An 18,452-nucleotide genomic window follows, 5' to 3' on the forward strand; every position below is an offset into this window, starting at 1 on the left:
TACCTATATTCCTAGAAAATATAGCCCACATACGAACATGTGGGTCAGTACCATAGAAACGTATTGAGCATATGGGGGTGCAATGCATATATAAAATAATATCTTAATATCATCACAGTTTATAAAATTATGCATGCTGATATAAATGACTCACTTAGCTCAAATTAAAATCATCATAATCATAAGAGAGTAAAATATATCGGGTGAAACATGTGAGTCATCATAATAAATCTCAATTCACTTCTATCTTGATTCCAAATCATCCAAGCAATCAAATCTAATAACAATTCTCTTTGGAATATATGTTCATTAAATCTTTCAAAAACAATGATTTTCTTATACTCAGTCTTTCAAATAAATATGTTTTCATCTCAGGTAGAAGAATAAGACTTTTCATATTAGATAGGAGAATACACACACACATTGGGAGTCTCTTACAACCGACATAAACTATGTGAGCTACATGGAGTCCAACGTCCAACCCATGTTGGGGAGAGCTGTCCTATCCTTGCCATCAGAGTAGGACCTTAATCATTCTTTTCACTAGTGATTACTATATCAATTAGCCTTAGGCTCACATCCTACGGGGGAACGTAGTTCTAGGAAAGTACCAATCACAGCTATACTTCCCACTCGATGCTAAAGACTACTCCCGGACTTAGCTCAGATCTTTTCAAAAGAAATTCTGCAACAACACAATTCAACAATTCATAACGGCAGCCATCATGCTACCCCTTTATCATAATCAATCAAATTGTGGATTTCTTTTCTCATTCGAGTTCAAAAATAACTCCTTCAACAACAAAAGGTCAAATCAATCCAATCTCAAAGTGTATATAACACATTACTTCAACAAAATATAAATTCAAATCGGGTTCAACAACCCACATATAAATACTTGATCAAAATATTTCAAGATTCACACTTTATATATCAAATATGTATGATTCATACGAATATCTAGAAATTTATCTTTAATCATGAATATTCACATCAACGCTCATGAAATTCATCTTCAAAACATCAAAAATATTATAACTTCTTCAACAAGAATATAGATTTCAAATTTCCATCTCAAATTCGTAAGTAGAGCATGTAAAATCATATATCTTTGTAAAATAATACAAATTTTGGGCTCAAGAACCAAAGGGTGTTCTTGTTGAAAAACCCCACATACCGTAAACTTGAAGCTTTGAATGAACTCTTGACCTTGGGACTCTATTCTTGAAAATAATGAGTGTTTCTTGTAGCCCTTGGAATGGGGATTCTGAATCTCGAAGAATTATTGAAAACTCATGGTTGAATCTTGAGATATTTGAATTTTTGGGTTAGAACCCTAATGAATATTTTGAGAGAAAGTAAACTTATTTTGGTGTTATGGGAGTTTAATTCCGTCTTATAGACATATATAGGGGTGTTTTTGGCACTTGGAAGTGAGGTATTCAGCGCATTGCTTATCGCACACATTTAAGTATGCGCCGCATTGCTTATCGCACATATTTAAGTATACACCGCATTACTTATCACACACATTTAAGTATGCGCTGCATTGCCTATCACACACATTTAAGTATGCGCCGCATTGCTTATTGCACACCTATTCCAGTAGCCATGTGCGATTGGTTAGGCGATTCACTCTACTTTGCAAAGCCATAACTCCTTGCTCGGGTGTCGGATTTTGATGAAATTGGTATAGTTGGAAAGCTAATTCAATTATCTACAATTTGATAGGTCTTGGGATGAAACATTCCATGTATATTAAGAGATATACACGTTTGAAGTTGACGCTTGTAGAATCGAATGTCAAACTTTGGATGAATCAATTGGTCTTAACTCAACTTTGTTCTAGGTCATTGCTATGAACATTTTTCACCTCTAAACTAATCCATAGACTAGGATAATGATCATGCCACTTGTGTTCATGTGAATCACTTGTATTAGAGCTTAGATGCACAGGAACGATAGTTAGAATTCTAGCACGAAAATATGGGGTATTACACGGATGCAATGGAAAAGTCAGATTTTCTATCGATGTCTTTTTGACCAAATGAGGGTCTCATAACTAAATTTTCAATTTTTAAACTTTCTGACCAATAGTCAAAATGAGATTAGGTGCCTCGAGACACAAACCAAAGGTCTACCTAGCCTAAAATCAATATTTTAGAGCTGCTAGCTCAGTCTGAATTTGAAGATCATTTTATTGAATTTTTCTTTTGGTGGCAATTTGGAACCACCAAAGACTTCTAAATAGGGAATTAGATCAAAAACCAGACGAACAACCCATTAACCGAATTATTAGTCCCAATAAGTCAAAGTGACTTAGAAAAGATTTTGTAAAGCCCTAACAACAAAAATAAATGAAAATCTAAAAAATGACTTGAAAGGTCATTAAAATATCCACTACTAAATATACTTTTGTCCCCAAAATTCAACGGGTAAAAATATCTCAAAAGCTCAAATGGATGAGGTACTGGGACCGCATTCTCTAAGCATAACCTCCTAGATAACCTCCATAATGAGAGAATACTTTTGAGGGATTTTGCCATAGATAACTTGAAAGGTCATTACCTCTCACTTCGCTTCCAAATAGTCAAAACTCAACTTCAACCCCCAACGAGCCTCCAACTGAAATGAAAAGGCTAATGCATATAAATCTAAACCACAACACACAGATACCATCTTGATACACACACAAATCAATCCAAGGATTATCCAAGCCAAAATCAAACCAAGGCATGGGTCATAAAATTGACTCCAAATCCAAATATAATCTTCCTTTACCAGTCCATACTTGGTATCTACTCAAAACTAGAAGGAACATCACCTAAGTCCTATCCGTACAATCTCATCATAAAGAACTCAACATACTGAAATAGATCCGCTAAAAGTCCATATGAAAAATATGAGAATAAGTGCAAGGTGCTATTCTGGAACATAAATAGATATAATCAAGGCATACAATCTCTGCCCATGCTACTACTAGTCTAGATGGTAGTCAAACTGAAATCCATAAGATTAAGGCCTAAATACTCATCACTGAATGATCCGCTCAAGGATGTCCCTTCAACTGAGAATAAAGAAAGAGGAATCCAACTCAAGCATACTACTCCGACTGAGTATATCATCCAAAATTATCAAAAAAGACTGAGACTCGAGGTTGAAGCTGAAAGAACCAATTCTGGGTTCATGGTATAGGATTTGAACACTTATCAACTATAATCAAACCAAAGTCAAGAAGACTGAATATATACCACAGAGTAGGCTTATCCAGCTTATACATGAAATTTAAATCGAGATAATTCAAAAATAGAGGCTACACTCAAGTTCTACATCTCCAAGCAAAAATCTCAACATCAAAGTTGAACTGCTCAGTCTTGACTGCCTAATAAAACATGAAGATGGGTAGGAATTAATACTCAAATCTATTATAATTTCCAAAATTACCATCCCAAGGCGTTAAAACCAAAATTAAGTGAAAAAATCCAAACCAAGGTCAAATACTTGCATCGACTATACTGTTTAAAGCAGACATATCTGCACTAGTTTATGTCAAGCTGAAATAAAAAATAGCTGAAGAATAAAATCACAATAGAGAATAAATCATAAAATAAAAACTCAGGAGATCTGCTCCATATTCGATGTAGGGTGATATTACCTAAAACTAACCTTTAAAGAAGTATGTTGCAGTCGGTGTCAAATATAGTAACCCAAACAAGGTTGTAATCGAACCCATAGGGAATACATGGTATAGTCTCTCAAATATGACTAAATCCATGAGCAATACAGAAAAGTAAATAATGGGATTTGGAAATCAACTGTAACAAGTAGCTGAACTTGAATGCTTGAGTTTGTAAGCAATAGAAGATGAACATCAGGACTATTTTCCCCTGACTTCTCATCTTCGTAAGTTTCTCGTATTTGATGCACCTAACTTACTGCTTCTACATGAAAGTTTGACAAGCTATGTATTATCAACCATCTTGTGAACATGTTGATAAATGTCACCCTTTACCTTATGAGTCTTAGGATGTTGCCTTTTTTCCCTTGTCTAATACATCTGTACAACTCTTACCTTTTGAGTCTTGAGTTGATTACACGAGGGTTGATAGCCTCGAATCACTTTTGTAACCTTCTTTTCCTAATCCTAAACACCCCTGTGAGGATGTTCTTAAATACAAGAAATTTCTAAGCTTCTGCAGTAGCTTGGGGTATGATTAATATAAAGAAGATTGCAATACACATAACTATAATAGAGTAGATGAGTCATCCACTTCCCATACATAGATAATCCACTAGGGTTCCCACTACCCTAGTCAAGAAAATTAGCATAACATGCTTATGCAACAACCTATGATAATCAATGAAGAAGACATGTAGTTAATTGCATAATAATGAAGGAATAGAATCCAAAATCTCCAATTAAGTTTAACATAAAAAATAAAGAAAAAATTATATCAATGATTAAAGTATGTGAAAGTATGATGAAAATTATCAAAAGTGCGTAACATAATAAAGAAATAACCCTAAGTTATTTATATAATCTTAAAATAAAAAAGGAATACTAATTAAAATATAATAGGAAAATTAAGTTGGTAGTAGTTACGCCTCTGGTAATGAGTCATTAGGTTTCCTTATGACTCGCTGCCTGCTATCTAGCTTTCTTTTGTCTTTAGTGGTGATGAATCATATAGTCATATTACGAGTTGTATCCTACTAATAATAGTCAGTCCAGTAGATTATCTTCTTTAAGGACTTGAGTTTGTTGTCATTATGACTCCTCATCACGAGTTATTTACAAATGTTATGACTTATGGTTTTCAATCATAGACACTGGAGAATCCATCTTCAATTCTTCAAACACTTTTCATAATACGTCTTCCTACTACGAGTCCTAGTTTATCTTTGCGACTCGTAGGCTTTCTTTACTTAGTTCCTCATCTTCTCTTTAGCCACTGTTACCATTACAAGTTGGGCTATGAGTCCTAAGGTGACTTAACGATTCATAGCCTTCTTGACACTTTATTACTTGAGAGTTATTTTCTTCTATTTTCAGTCCAAGCCACTCCCTACCAAATTTTCCTACAAAGCACATAAAACACACATTATATTTGACAAAACAAAACAAGTAAATGCATAATTTCACCATTTTAAGGATCGAATATTCCATGTTTTAATAGTCAATGAAACCCTCAACTTAGAATATGTGCATGTCCACAGGTAAAACTCTAAACCAAAAACAAACACAATGATTAAACAGAAAGGTCGTAGGATACCTCTGGTAGTGAATTTTCATTTTAGTTCACATAAAGGATCCCCTCTCCTATTTTTAACTTTTTAAGAACCTAACTATGTATATTGATTTGGTACGACACTATATATTGATTTGGTATGAAACTATGACAAATAGAAATCCAATGATGGAATTACATTAGCAATGAGCAAATAGGCATAGATATAAGTTACACTAACTAAATGGACAAATAATCTAACAATGCAATTCTTGTACCCTCTCAGTCAAAGAAGTATCTTTCATTCAGATAGATCAACATTTTCATTTTGGGATAGATAGGAGATGCTCGCATTCACAAAGAAGTTTCAATAAGTATACATAGAATTCCATATACTTGCCCTTATGTTCTTTACCTAAGTTTTCTGACAGTTGGGTGAGGATTACTTATAGGGCTTTATTCGGCTTGTAACGTAGGTTTCGGGGTTGGTATGATATATTCTTTGAATTTTTTAGTGACTAAGCCTCCTTGACACTATGATTAATTTGGGGTCAACTTATTTTCCAACTTTTCTTTCATTCTGCCCTTGTTTCTCTGTTTTTATTCTTTTTCTACTTGTTTAGATTGGGTGTGGTTTTTTTTCCCTTCTTTTGAAATTTTCTTTTTTTTTTCTTGATCTTTTTCTATTTTTCTAGCTTTCTCACTTTTCTTTTTTACTACACCCAACCTTACTTTCTTTTCTATTCACACACTTTCTTCATAACCACTCTATCTACACATCTTTATGATAGCCACCCTCAATTTAGGCAATTTGCCTCAATTGTGTTGCACAGTCTATTTGGAGGACCTGGGCTTAAACAGGTTCATTGCAGTTTAGCCAGAAAGGTGAATTGGTGTAAACAAAAAAATAGGTCTATTCAGGATTAAACATCAGGATCAAGGGACTCATATATCATAGGGTTGGGCAATTTAGGCTAAAGCAAGCCAACAAAAAAATGGCCTATGATCGTCTTCTATGTAACGCCTAATTCTAATTCCATTATCAAATTCATAGTAGTTCCTAACATGCACACATCACACAGTTTTCAAAATTTAGGAGTCGTACCATTTAAACAAAAAAAATTCAGCACAAAAAATTCCTATGGGAAAATAAACATGACAATAACAACCCACAACCGCTATGTGGTATACCCCAAACCTTAACTAAATACCTATGCACTATCCCTAGTGTATCTAGAAATAAAAAATAGGGGCAAAGACATACATTGGGAAACTTAAGCACCGTATTAGGCAACATCAGTATGGGGGACCTCTGATTGGGCCCTACTCTCATTAGTAGTGATACCACTAGCTGTCGGGATATCCCTCAAAATTTTGGTATCAATGGTGACCAGTGCACTCATAGGTGTCTTCGGTGGTGGGACTGTACTAGTCTGCAGTCCAGCTCATCCAACACACTCGTTATGTTTGCCGTCTTAATGTTTTCTTTCTCTGTGCTTTGTCTCTTTCTTTTCTTGTTCTTCTTTGTCTTTCTTCCCACTTTTTAAAAATTTCCCACATGGGTCAAATCATCAACCATCCAAATGATTTTAACCATAGGCTCTCTAGAAATCTCCTCAATAATCAGCATCGAGTGGATTGGCCTCTCATGTAACTCCTTCACTAATTTTTGTATCTCAGTTAACTCAGCCTATTCCCCTGCTAGATCCGAGGCCTAGATACCCTTAAGCTGTAGGGTAATCCTTATCTTAAACTCATCAAACCTAGCCTACATTATTCTTCTTTCTTCACCAAGCTTTCTCTCAGCGCATGGTTTTACTCCTTTTTTCATTAATTACACCTTTGTATCCATAGTACCGCAGCGCCATTACATAGCCAACTGGAACTGACCTGGCTGTGGATGGTCGTGGTATCACAGTAGATGGTGAAGTAAGAGTACTAAAGTACCTACTACATCTGAGGCTTAGGTTATGATTGGTAAGTCTCAGTAGGGGTATCACCTCTCTATATGTTTTCTATCTTCCCTTGTGCCTCATAAATATCACTAACCATAGAAGTTGTGAGTTTGGAAATCTAGGAGATTAGGTTAGTGACATTTTTAATCAATCCCAAAATTGTAGTGGTCCATGGACTAAAGAATCGATCGATACTTGGAAGCTCCTGCACTTCCATATCAAGATAGATTTACGCAAACAAACAAGGGAAGGCCAACACTGCATTAGTGCTAGTTTCCCTATCCATAATATCTTGGCTATCTACTTGGCTACATCAATATCTTATCCTGAAATTATTCCAACACTCAGTGCTACCTTGTATGAAACCACAACATTATCCGATAAATTTGGACTCAACCTATGTTGAACCAGGGTCTACCAATACTTTGATAGAAAGTTCAAGCTGCCTTTCTTGATGGATGAAGAATTTCTAATACTATCAACTGCCTATGGGTCCTCTTCCAAAGCTGAAGCAACAATTTTGGCCATCCACCAGAACTAAAAAAGCGTATCTTATGAACCTATCTATTTCACCTTCACTTTATTCATCTCCTCTACTCGAAAGTCTAATTCTGTGGTGTTGGACAAAAGTATAAATTCTAGCCCATATAATGTCTAGGAGATTGTCTGAGCTGAGATATTAACCCAAACACTTTGAGTTAGTAAGTAAGATATCAGCTCCGTACCTCTCTACAAATTTCCTTACAGATTTTTTCTTTTCAACTCTATTTGATATATATAATAAAACTCATGTACCAATGCTTTTCTATAATTTTTGGGTGTTATAGTCATCCACTCAAACTTGTATTGCTTGAACCATGCCTCAAACATAGGTATCTCAGATATTCCTATTGTGGTTAACCTTCTATTAAGATAAAGACCTCTCTGGGGCTTTCTATTTTTGTGATTTATGGCACTATGTTGTTCATGTAAATCTTGCATTCTGGGGTATCCGTACCATTAATTGATAGGAACCGAAGCCGACTTAATGGAGAGTGGAGTGGGTTGTAATTATGGTGGGGGTACCTCCCTAATAGGACTTTCACTCTCTTTACTCTCCCCTTTTTCTTAAGATCCAGATCTCTCTTTATTATCATTCTACTCCTCAAGTTCTAATTTTTCTCTCAACTTGAACCTTCTTCACCAGCATTATCACTAATCTCTTCTTCGTTATTGTCATCTTCACCTTCCTCATATAAGGATAATAGAGAATGAGTGGTGAGGTGCTAGGGTTATTCATATATGGTATAAACCTAGGGGTGTGTCTTCTTCTACAATAACTTCTTTCTTACCCTTGGGTCTTTTTTCTCTTGGATCTACCTTCCCCTTTACTAGATATTCTTCAAGGTCACTACTTGACTCATTGGTGTTCTCATTTCTCAACTGAAGAGTGGAATTTGGGGCAGGTATATTTTGGGGGTTCTTCCTTGGTTCTAGTTTCTTTGATGAGTCACCTTTAGGAGCCATTTTACCCATTAAAGCACAACTTGTAAGTTAATTCTAAAAAAAGAAATAAAAAAAGGAAACAAGGTGTTAGTGTGGCATGGTTTAGGGAGACTACAACTCATGAGTGCGAGTTGTTACCTATGGTTACGTGTTATAGTGACTCTTAAGGTGGCGGGATTTCCTACTCAATAATCATTAATCAGGTAATGAGTCATAATTTTAGGATACAACTAATCACCAACATTCGTTATTTATCCAAAATTACTTTTCTGGTGCAACACCTTTTCCTATCATTATGAATCCTAACAACGAGTCATATAGTGTGACTACGACTCATTGAGATGAGTCATAATGTTAATAAAACCTACACTCTTATAATCAACCATGTTGCTAGTGGTTGCGAGTCACATAATGACTCGTTAAGTGATTTTGCGAATCGTTATGAGTCTCAAAGCTACATCAACACAATTGATTAGTGGAGTTGGTTTGACTTTTCAAACCATCACACAACCATACATGTATAAACAACTTCATTCACCCTTAATTCTTCCCTAACAACAAAATTTGGTTTACTTATAAGAACACTACTAGAAATTACCCCTATGGTGACGGTTGCAAAATCGTTGTGATTGACAACAAAACAATTGCCATAGATCTACTGCAACGGTTCAGCAAGTGTCATATAGGTGGGCACTACGATAGGTCTATGGCAACGGTTTATGCGAAGGTTGTCTGAATCGTTGCCATCGGTCAAGCTATCTCGACGGTTTAGAAAACCGTCGCCATAGCTTGACCAATGGCGATGGTTATTTACTTACTTATTGAGATTACTATTTTCATCTATTACAACGGTTACTATCTGTTGCAATAGAAGCTATTGCAACGACATTAAACCGTTGCAGCAACATCTATTGTGACACTTTTGTTATTCTGTTGCAACACTTTTTGAATACTTATTACAACTATTTCATTAGTTATTGGGACAACTATTTTCATCTGTTGGAATGGTTACTAACCATTGAAACAGATTCTATTACAGCAATATTGAACCATTGCAATAGCATCTATTGTGATGCTTTTATTATTTTGTGGCAACACTTTTTGACTACCTATTGTAATGGTTTGTTAATCTATTGCAACAATTATTTCCACCTGTTATTAAATAAAAATGATTTATATAAATAGTCACTCATATTAATGTAAATTTTTATTTACATACATAATAAATTATACCATAATATATACACATCACAAAACAAAATCATTCATTAATAATCTCATAATTCAAAATCTGCAACAAACTAGTAATTTAAACCCAAAAGAAAAATGTTAATTTAAGTCCAAATGATTAGTTAAGTAAGGTCAATGTCTTCATCACTTTCTTCATCTCTTTCTTTAGTTTGGACACCTATAAAAAGAGACTAAATAATATAATTTAGAACTATTGCCACTAGCTTTTATAGAACCCTGTAAGGATGAAGTCAATAGATTGAAGGAACTGAAGAAAATACTTTTTGTTGAAGAAAACAATATAGATAGGCTTACACAAGGTTCAAAATAGCTTAAAGAGAAGGTGATAACATGGCTAGCTAATAGTTTATCCCTTTTCAAGATTATTCTATGATTAATTTCATGTACAACTAGTTGCAAAAGTTGTTTTAAAACCTGTATATTACTTTAGGCTTTGAAACTTCATAATAAAATAGAGAATTATAGGGTGAGGGATTGACAAATCAAAAGGAAAAAGTCCCTAAAATAACAACTGTAAGTAGACAACTGACCTTTGTGTATGTTGAGTTTATTTGATTTGCTATTCCGACACCTCCTTTTCCCTACCGTAGGATATAGACAAAAAGAGCACAGAGATCACGCGTTGTAAGGTTCAGATAGAAACAAAATAGGAAATAAAACATTATAGCACTCTAGAAATAAACACCATTCTAGGATCCTTTTCCCTTAGCATTCTAAAAGACAAATCAAAAGATGTGTTCGGGCTAGCAGGTATTGAAGACGTCACATCAGGCAACTTGCCTGTTGAAAACACATTATGTTATTTTGTAATTAAAAGTGTACTCCCTCGAACAACTTGATTTTCTTATTTTTAGATAAGATAGTCACACAATTCAGTATGATATTATGGAAAATAGATGTCTACTGTTCTCAATATGACAATAGGATTTTGCAAAAACACTATGAGTACCTACTTATTTAATTATGTTCTTGAAACATCCAAACTCCAAATATGGAATATTAGGAAAGACAATCCTACAGTTAAAGCAAAAAATTAGAAGTATATTGACATCGGTTTATCTTTTTCTTTATGGGGCAAAGAAGGGTATTTTATCATAACAAAAACATATCTGGAGAGGGAAAACTCGAGGCCTGACCTCATAATCTTTGATCAGGGTAAGTTCCAAACTACCAAAGCCAAAATTTTAGGAGCTCTAATGTATTAGTCATTTCAGAGCACCAGAAAAAGAAAGTAACTCAAGATAAAGTTTGACATATGGCACCATTAAATCAATTAAAAAGTTAACCAGTAATTCAACATATAATTAAAACAACGCTGTTGTGTTTATCTTAACTGAGAAGATGTGGATATCTAAAACTATAAATTTCCAAGTAACAAGCATATAGAGGTGTGCTATTGGCATGTGCTGCACAACCCCCATGTGCGCTATTGGTATGGGTCGTCAGCCTCAGGTATGCAATTACTGTGTGCTGCACAACCAAAGCACAGTACCAAAAGTTGCTTTGTTTTGACTGAAATTAAGGGCGTTGATGTCTTTTCAAACTCCTAAACCATCCCTAAGCATCCTTAAATTAATAAAGGGGTCTTTAAATACATTATTTACACTCTCTTAACTCCAAACATCCATTACACACTTAAAACCCTCCCCCTCTTCGCAAGAACAAATTTTAAGCTTCTTCTCTCAATAACTCACAAATTTAAGATTTGATTTCATGATTTCATCAAGAATCCATTCAATTAAGATATGTGGGATATTAATCAATGGGCCCCTTTCACCCATTGATCCCAAAACAAAGCCCTCTATTTGATTAAAATATGGGTGTTTTCCTTTATTAAGAAATTTCATATGTTGAAGATAAGTTTAATCCATGATTCTCCTTAGTAACTTGAATTCAATTTATGTACACATATGATCCCTTGAAAATTAGGTTATTTTGTGTTTTAAATTTCAATTTCCCATGTCATAATCAAGTGATTTCCTATTTCACTATCAAATTATGTATTAAACCATGTAAATATATTGTCCCCTTATGTTTAACACATCCCCATGTTCAAATTCATAATTATCACTTATTTATTGAAATGTCTTATATTTTGTGTCTTTGATCTATGATTCTATACCACTATTTTAAGCATTGTTATTATATTTTATAATCATTCAGTGCTGGCGGGTTATGAACACCCGATACCTATGTGTTTTACATAGTTTTGTTTTCAAGTAACAAATCAGTTAAACAATGGTTTTATTATCATATTTGGAGTATCATGTTTATGTTGAGATCTTAGAAGTATAGTACCAAGTAATATTAAATGACTAATAACACCAAATTTATTCAGTTAGCAGTAACACTTAGCACTGAGTGAACGCAGGGATGATGACTACCCTGTCAGTATAGGAATGAGTCATTAGTAGAAGTCCCTAAGTTCTAGACCTACAGTGCTATCGTAACTTATGGGGGGTCACCTGTCAGTAGAGGTATGACACCCTCATTCTTTGGGACATCAACTATGTGGATCCAAATCGTTATTCATATGTTGGTACCCCTAGCAAAGTACCAATACCCTTCCACATGGGGTTATAGGTTGGACCCCAATAGCTCAGATTGGGGTATGTCGATTGTGGTTAGCTCCCACATTCTCAATGTTGTATTCAGAATAAATTAGATCAGGCTTGCATGACCAAGTATACAAACTTCAGTTATTCAGTTATGTTATCATAGTGAATTAGTCACTCAGATTTACGCTTATTTTAGTACATGTTTATGCTTTATCTTGCATTTTTAGTGTTACGTGTTCATCCATTCATTTTCAGTTGCCATTTGTTTACCAATTAGTCCTTGCCTCATGTACTAGTATATTCAAAGTACTGACCACATACTCTTCTCTTGTGCTATGTTGTTTTATAACATATGTTCAAATGCTCAGCTTCCCAACCATTCTTATACAATTCAGTATCACCCAACAGCAGTAGTGGTAAGTCTTCTTCCATCGAAGACATAGTATGTTTTACCAATTTTTCAGCATCTATTTATGTTTTGATTAGTCAAAGTTAGTTAGGGTTTATACCATTAACTCCTAATGATTCTTAGAGGATTTCAGGAAGTTAGACATCATTCAGTTTTTAGTTATTATCAGTTGTTTTAGATAGACAGTCTAGTTTCCAGTGTTTATCACATACTTTAGTCATTTGCTTTATTGATTTCAATATTCAGATTGACAGTACCTTTTTGGTTTATATTTTACACATGTCATTTTACTTTCAATTCAGTTAATGCTCAGAGTAGGTACCAAACCATGGGTTAGCTTGGGATCACTTGTGGCCTTACGTACCATGTCGTGACTAGGGGGTAGCATTGAGTCATGAAAAACTTAGTATCAGAGCCTAAGGTTTTAAAGTGTCCTAGGGTGTCTGAAATCCATATTGAGTAGTCTTCTTGTGCATAGGTGTGAAGCGTGGCACACTTTTAGACAAGAGGCTACAAGATGTTTTTAGGAAAGATTTCTTTCTTTCAGTGTTTATGTCATATGAAAGGGCCTGAGCTCTATTAAATTCCTCTTTCTAACCTATATTTTGTTCCATTTATAGATAATGCCTCCTAAAAGAAAAAAAGAAGAAGGAACAAGGATCAACCCGTACCACTACCAGTTCAAGAAGATCATTTGTACGACCATGTTTCTCATACTAAGTTCAGGGCTACTTTCATAGCCTTGGTCTATTTTTTAGCTACTCAAAATAATTAGCAGGTGGTTGTCCCAACCAATCTTTTAATGAATACGGCTGCAGCTAGGGTTCGAGACTTTAATCAAAAGAATCCCCCTATGTTTTTCGGTCCAAGTCTGAGGAGGATCCATAGGAGTTTCTAGATGGAGTGCAAAAAGTGACTGACATCATGGGTGTCACTCTGAGTGAGAATATAAATATTGCTACTTACCAGTTGAAGGGAGTACATACTAGGTTGAGGCAGTGCAAGGAGGATAGAGATTATAAGGCAGGGCCTATGGAGTAGGAGGAGTTTACCATGACTTTCTTAGATAGATTTTTTCTATTAGAGTTAAGGGAATCAAAGGTTCAGAAGTTCATAAATTTAAAGGATGATAGTATGAGTGTAAAGGAGTACTCACTCAAGTTTACTCAGTTGGTGAGGAATGCTCCAACTATGGTGGCTGACTCTAGGTCTAAGATGAGTAAGTTTGTATCTGGTGTATTGAATAGTATGGTTAAGGAGTGTAGGACCACCATGTTAATTAAGGAGATGGAAAGTTTGAATCTGGTGTGTTGGATAGTATGGTCAAGGAGTGTAGGACCACCATATTGATTAATGAGATGGACCTATCTAGACTTATGGTTGATGCTCAATAGATTGAAGAGGATAAGCCTAAGAAGAAAGAAAGAGAGAATAAGAGGGATAAAACAAGTAGTTTTAACTTTTCTCATCCAAGGCCGGAAGGCAGTAACTGTTCTTAGTTATATAAGAAAATTTTCATCCCGGCTCTATCTTCAGCTAGTGTGATAGTGCCTAAGTTTAGAGTTAGTTTAGAGTTGGTAGTAATAGGTGTTTTAGGTGTGGTAAGTTAAGCCATAAGGTAAGGGACTGCCCTGTGGGGCTGTGGAGGGGTATAAATGATCGCCAGCAGGGCCAGGCTAATTCTTCAGCAGCACTGATAAGTCACCCAACACTGCAGGGCGCCACTTCTAGTACCACCAGTGGGCAGCGCCAGAATATATGCTCTCTATACTCGACATGATTAGGAAAGTTTCTCTAATAAGATTATGGGAACATTACATGCCTTCTATCTTTATGTTTATACATTATTAGATTCCAGATCTTCACTTTCCTTTTTGACTCTTTACATAGAAATAGACTTTGGTGTCAGTCCCAAAACATTAGTGAAGCCTTTCTCAGTGTGTACCTCAGTGGGTAAGTCTATTATAGCCAGATGGGTATAGGGAAATTGCCCTATCATAGTGTCTAAGAAATTTACCTCGGTTGATCTTATGGAGTTAGAGATGATTGATCTTGATGTCATTCTCAGCATGGATTTGCTCCACTCATGTTTTGCCTCAGTCGATTGAAGAAATAGAATTGTTCAGTTCCAGTTCCCTAATGAGCTAGTTATCGAATAAAGAGTTCATTCTTCAGTGCTTAAGGGTTAGTTTGTTTCCTATCTTAAGGCAAGAAAGATGATATCAAAGGGGTTTATTTACCATCTTGTCCAAGTTAAAGAGTCAAAAGTTGAAACTTTGATTCTTTATTTAGTTTCCATAGTGAGGGAACTTTTAGATGTATTTCTCGAAGATATTCCCAGAATTTCTCTCAAAAGGGAAATTGACTTCGAAATAGATCTTCTTTCACAAACCCATCCTATCTCTATTCCACCTTGTAGAATGGCATCAACTGAGCTTATGGAATTAAAAGATTAGTTGAAGGATCTCTTAGATAAATGTTTCATCAGTCCTAATATTTTGCCATAGGGTGCTCCAATTCTATTCATGCATAAGAAAGATGGTTCTCTCAGAATGTGCATTGGCTAACGTTAGCTGAACAAAGTCACCATCAAGAATAAATATCCACTACCCAGAATTGATGAATTTTTTGACCAACTTTAGGGTGTATGTTATTTCTCTAAGATAGACCTCAGATCCGGCTATCATCATCTTAAAGTAAAAGAATGTGACATTTTGAAGAAAACCTTCAAAACTCGGTATGGTCACTTTGAATTCCTAGTTATGTCTTTTGGACTAACAAATGCCCATGCAGCTTTCATGGACTTGATGAAAAGGGTGTTCAGGCAGTACTTGGACATATTTTTCATAATATTTGTTAATTATATCCTTGTCTATTCCTGTAGTGAGAATAATCATGTAGACCACCTAAAAGCTGTATTGCAGACCCTTAGAGATCATCAATTATTTTCTAAGTTCATTAAGTGCGAATTTTGATTGAGATCAGTAACTTTCACTTGTCACATCATTTCTGGTGATGGTATTTGAGTTGATCCTCAAAAGATCAAAGCAGTGAGAAACTGGCCTAGAGCCATCTCTCCATCTGATATCAGGAGTTTCTTGGGTAGCTGGCTATTATAGATTGTTTTTTGAAGGTTTTTCTTCTATTACTTTCCCCATGTCGAGGCTAACCTAGAAATAGGTTAAATTTCTATGGTTAGATTCCTGCGAGAAGAGTTTTCAGGAGCTTAAGACTTGACTCACTAACACCCCAGACTTGACTTTACTAGATGGCACAGATAGGTTTGTAGTTTATGTGATGCTTCTTTCGTTTTTCTAGGTTGTGTATTGATGAAGAGAGGTAAGGTCATATCCTACGTCTCTAGAAAACTTAAGCCCCATGAAATGAATTATTTGACCCATAATCTTGAATTCGTAGTTGTTGTGTTTACCTTGAAAATTTGGAGGTATTATCTATATAGGGTTTATGTGGATGTGTTCACAGATTACAAATTTTATAGTACGTGTTGAAACAAAAAAAACTGAATCTTTGCCAGAGAAGATGGCTTGAATTTATGAAAAACTATTATATGAGTGTGTTGTATCATTTGGGCAAGGCCAATATTATGGCGGATTCTCTTAGTAGATTGTCTGTAGGTAGTGTTTCCCATGTTTAGGATGATAAGAAGGAGTTAGTCCATGATATTCATCAACATGCTAGGTTATGAGTTTAGTTGGTTGATTCGATCTAAGGTAGTATATGGGTTCTAAATTTTTCGGAATCTTTATTGATTGCTGAAGTAAAAGAAAAGCAAGATGGGGATCCTAGTTTTGTTAAGTTGAAGGAGGCAGTTAGAGATCAGAAGGTAGAGGTTTTTTCCTTAGGGGGAGATGGTGTGCTTCGTTGTCAGGGTAGGTTATGTGATTCATGTGTTAATGGTTTGAGACAATGAATATTAGCAAAAACACATTGTGTGCAGTATCCTATCCACCCCAGAGCCACTAAGATGTACCTTGACTTGTGGGAAATCTATTGGTGGAGTTGTATGAAGAAAAATATTGTAGAGTTTATGGAAAGTGTTTGAACTCTCAGCAGGTTAAGGTTGAGAACCAAAGGCCTAGTGTTATGCTTTAGGAATTGAGCATCCATACTTAGAAGTGGGAAGTGGTGAATATGGATTTTGTGACAGGGTTTCCTTGTACGTATCGTCTGTATGATTTGATTTGGGTCATTGTAGATAGAATAACCAAGTCAACCCATTTCTTGCCAATTCATACTTCATCCTCAGCTAAGGATTATGCCAAGCTTTATCTTAGGGAGTTGGTAAAGTTGCACGGGGTTTCATTGTCAATCATTTCAGATAGAGGTACTAAGTTTACCTCTTACTTTTGGAAAGCTTTTAGAAGGTCTTGTTACCTAAGTTCACCTCAGTACAACTTTTCATCCTCAGGCAGATGGTCAGGTAAAGATGACCATCCAGGCTTTAGAGGACATGTTGAAAGTGTGTGTTATTGACTATAAAGGTAGTTAGGATAGCCACTTACCTTTGATTGAGTTTTCCTACAACAATAGTTATACTCCAGTATTTAGATGGCTTCTTTTGAGGCTCTCTATGAGAGGAGATGTAGATATCTTATTGGTTTGTTTAAAGTAGGTAAGACTACTTTGATAAGGTCAAATTTAACATTTGAGGCGATGGAGAAGGTTCAATTAATCCAAGAGAGGCTGAAGACAACCTAAAGTCATCAGAAGTATTAAGAAGATATTAAGAGAAAGGATCTTAAGTTTGATGTTGGTGACTTGGTTTATTTGAAAATTTTTCCTGTGAAGATTTAGAAAGAAGGGAAATCTCAGTCCTCTCTATATAGGCCCATACAAAATTTTGAGCCATTGTTGAAAGGTAGCTTATGAGCTAGAGTTACCAGTAGATTTGGCATCAGTATATTTGGTGTTTCGTGTTTCCTTCTTAATGAAATGTATTGGTGATTTAGCTTCCATTGTTCCATTAGAATATGAGAATTTTAAGGATAGCCTTTCCTACGAAGAAGTTCCAATTGAAATCCTTGATCGTCAGATTCATAGGCAAATGAATAATGAAGTTCCTTTGGTTAAGGTCCTATGGAAAAATCAGTCTGTTGAGGGAGAAACTTTGGAGGTAAAAGCAAATATGTGAGCCAAGTATCCCCATCTTTTCCTTATGAATTTAGACTCAGCTTGAGGTAATGGTTTCTCTTAAATTAACTCTCCCATTCTCTATCTTAGCAATATAACTATCCTCATGTCATAGCATATATTCACGAAACTCAGCTTAGTCCATGTATCATTTTTAGACTTTAGTTACTTAATCTCAGTCTTCTTAGTACATCAACATAAATTGTTTTATTCAAGGAAGAATGATTCCCAAGGGGGATATAATGTAATACCCATAGTTGTAACACTCAAACAATTCTTTCAAATAACCTTTTGGACTCTTATTCAGATGGTAGACCATGTTTAGATATGGTAGGTTGAGTTGGGGGTATTTATGGGCCTAAAAAATGAGTGTGTGTCACATGGTGGACCTTGTTCTAAGGCCGTGTATCGCATG

The sequence above is a fragment of the Capsicum annuum genome, chromosome 3, assembly GCF_002878395.1.
Source record: "Capsicum annuum cultivar UCD-10X-F1 chromosome 3, UCD10Xv1.1, whole genome shotgun sequence".
Classification (NCBI taxonomy): Eukaryota; Viridiplantae; Streptophyta; class Magnoliopsida; order Solanales; family Solanaceae; genus Capsicum; species Capsicum annuum.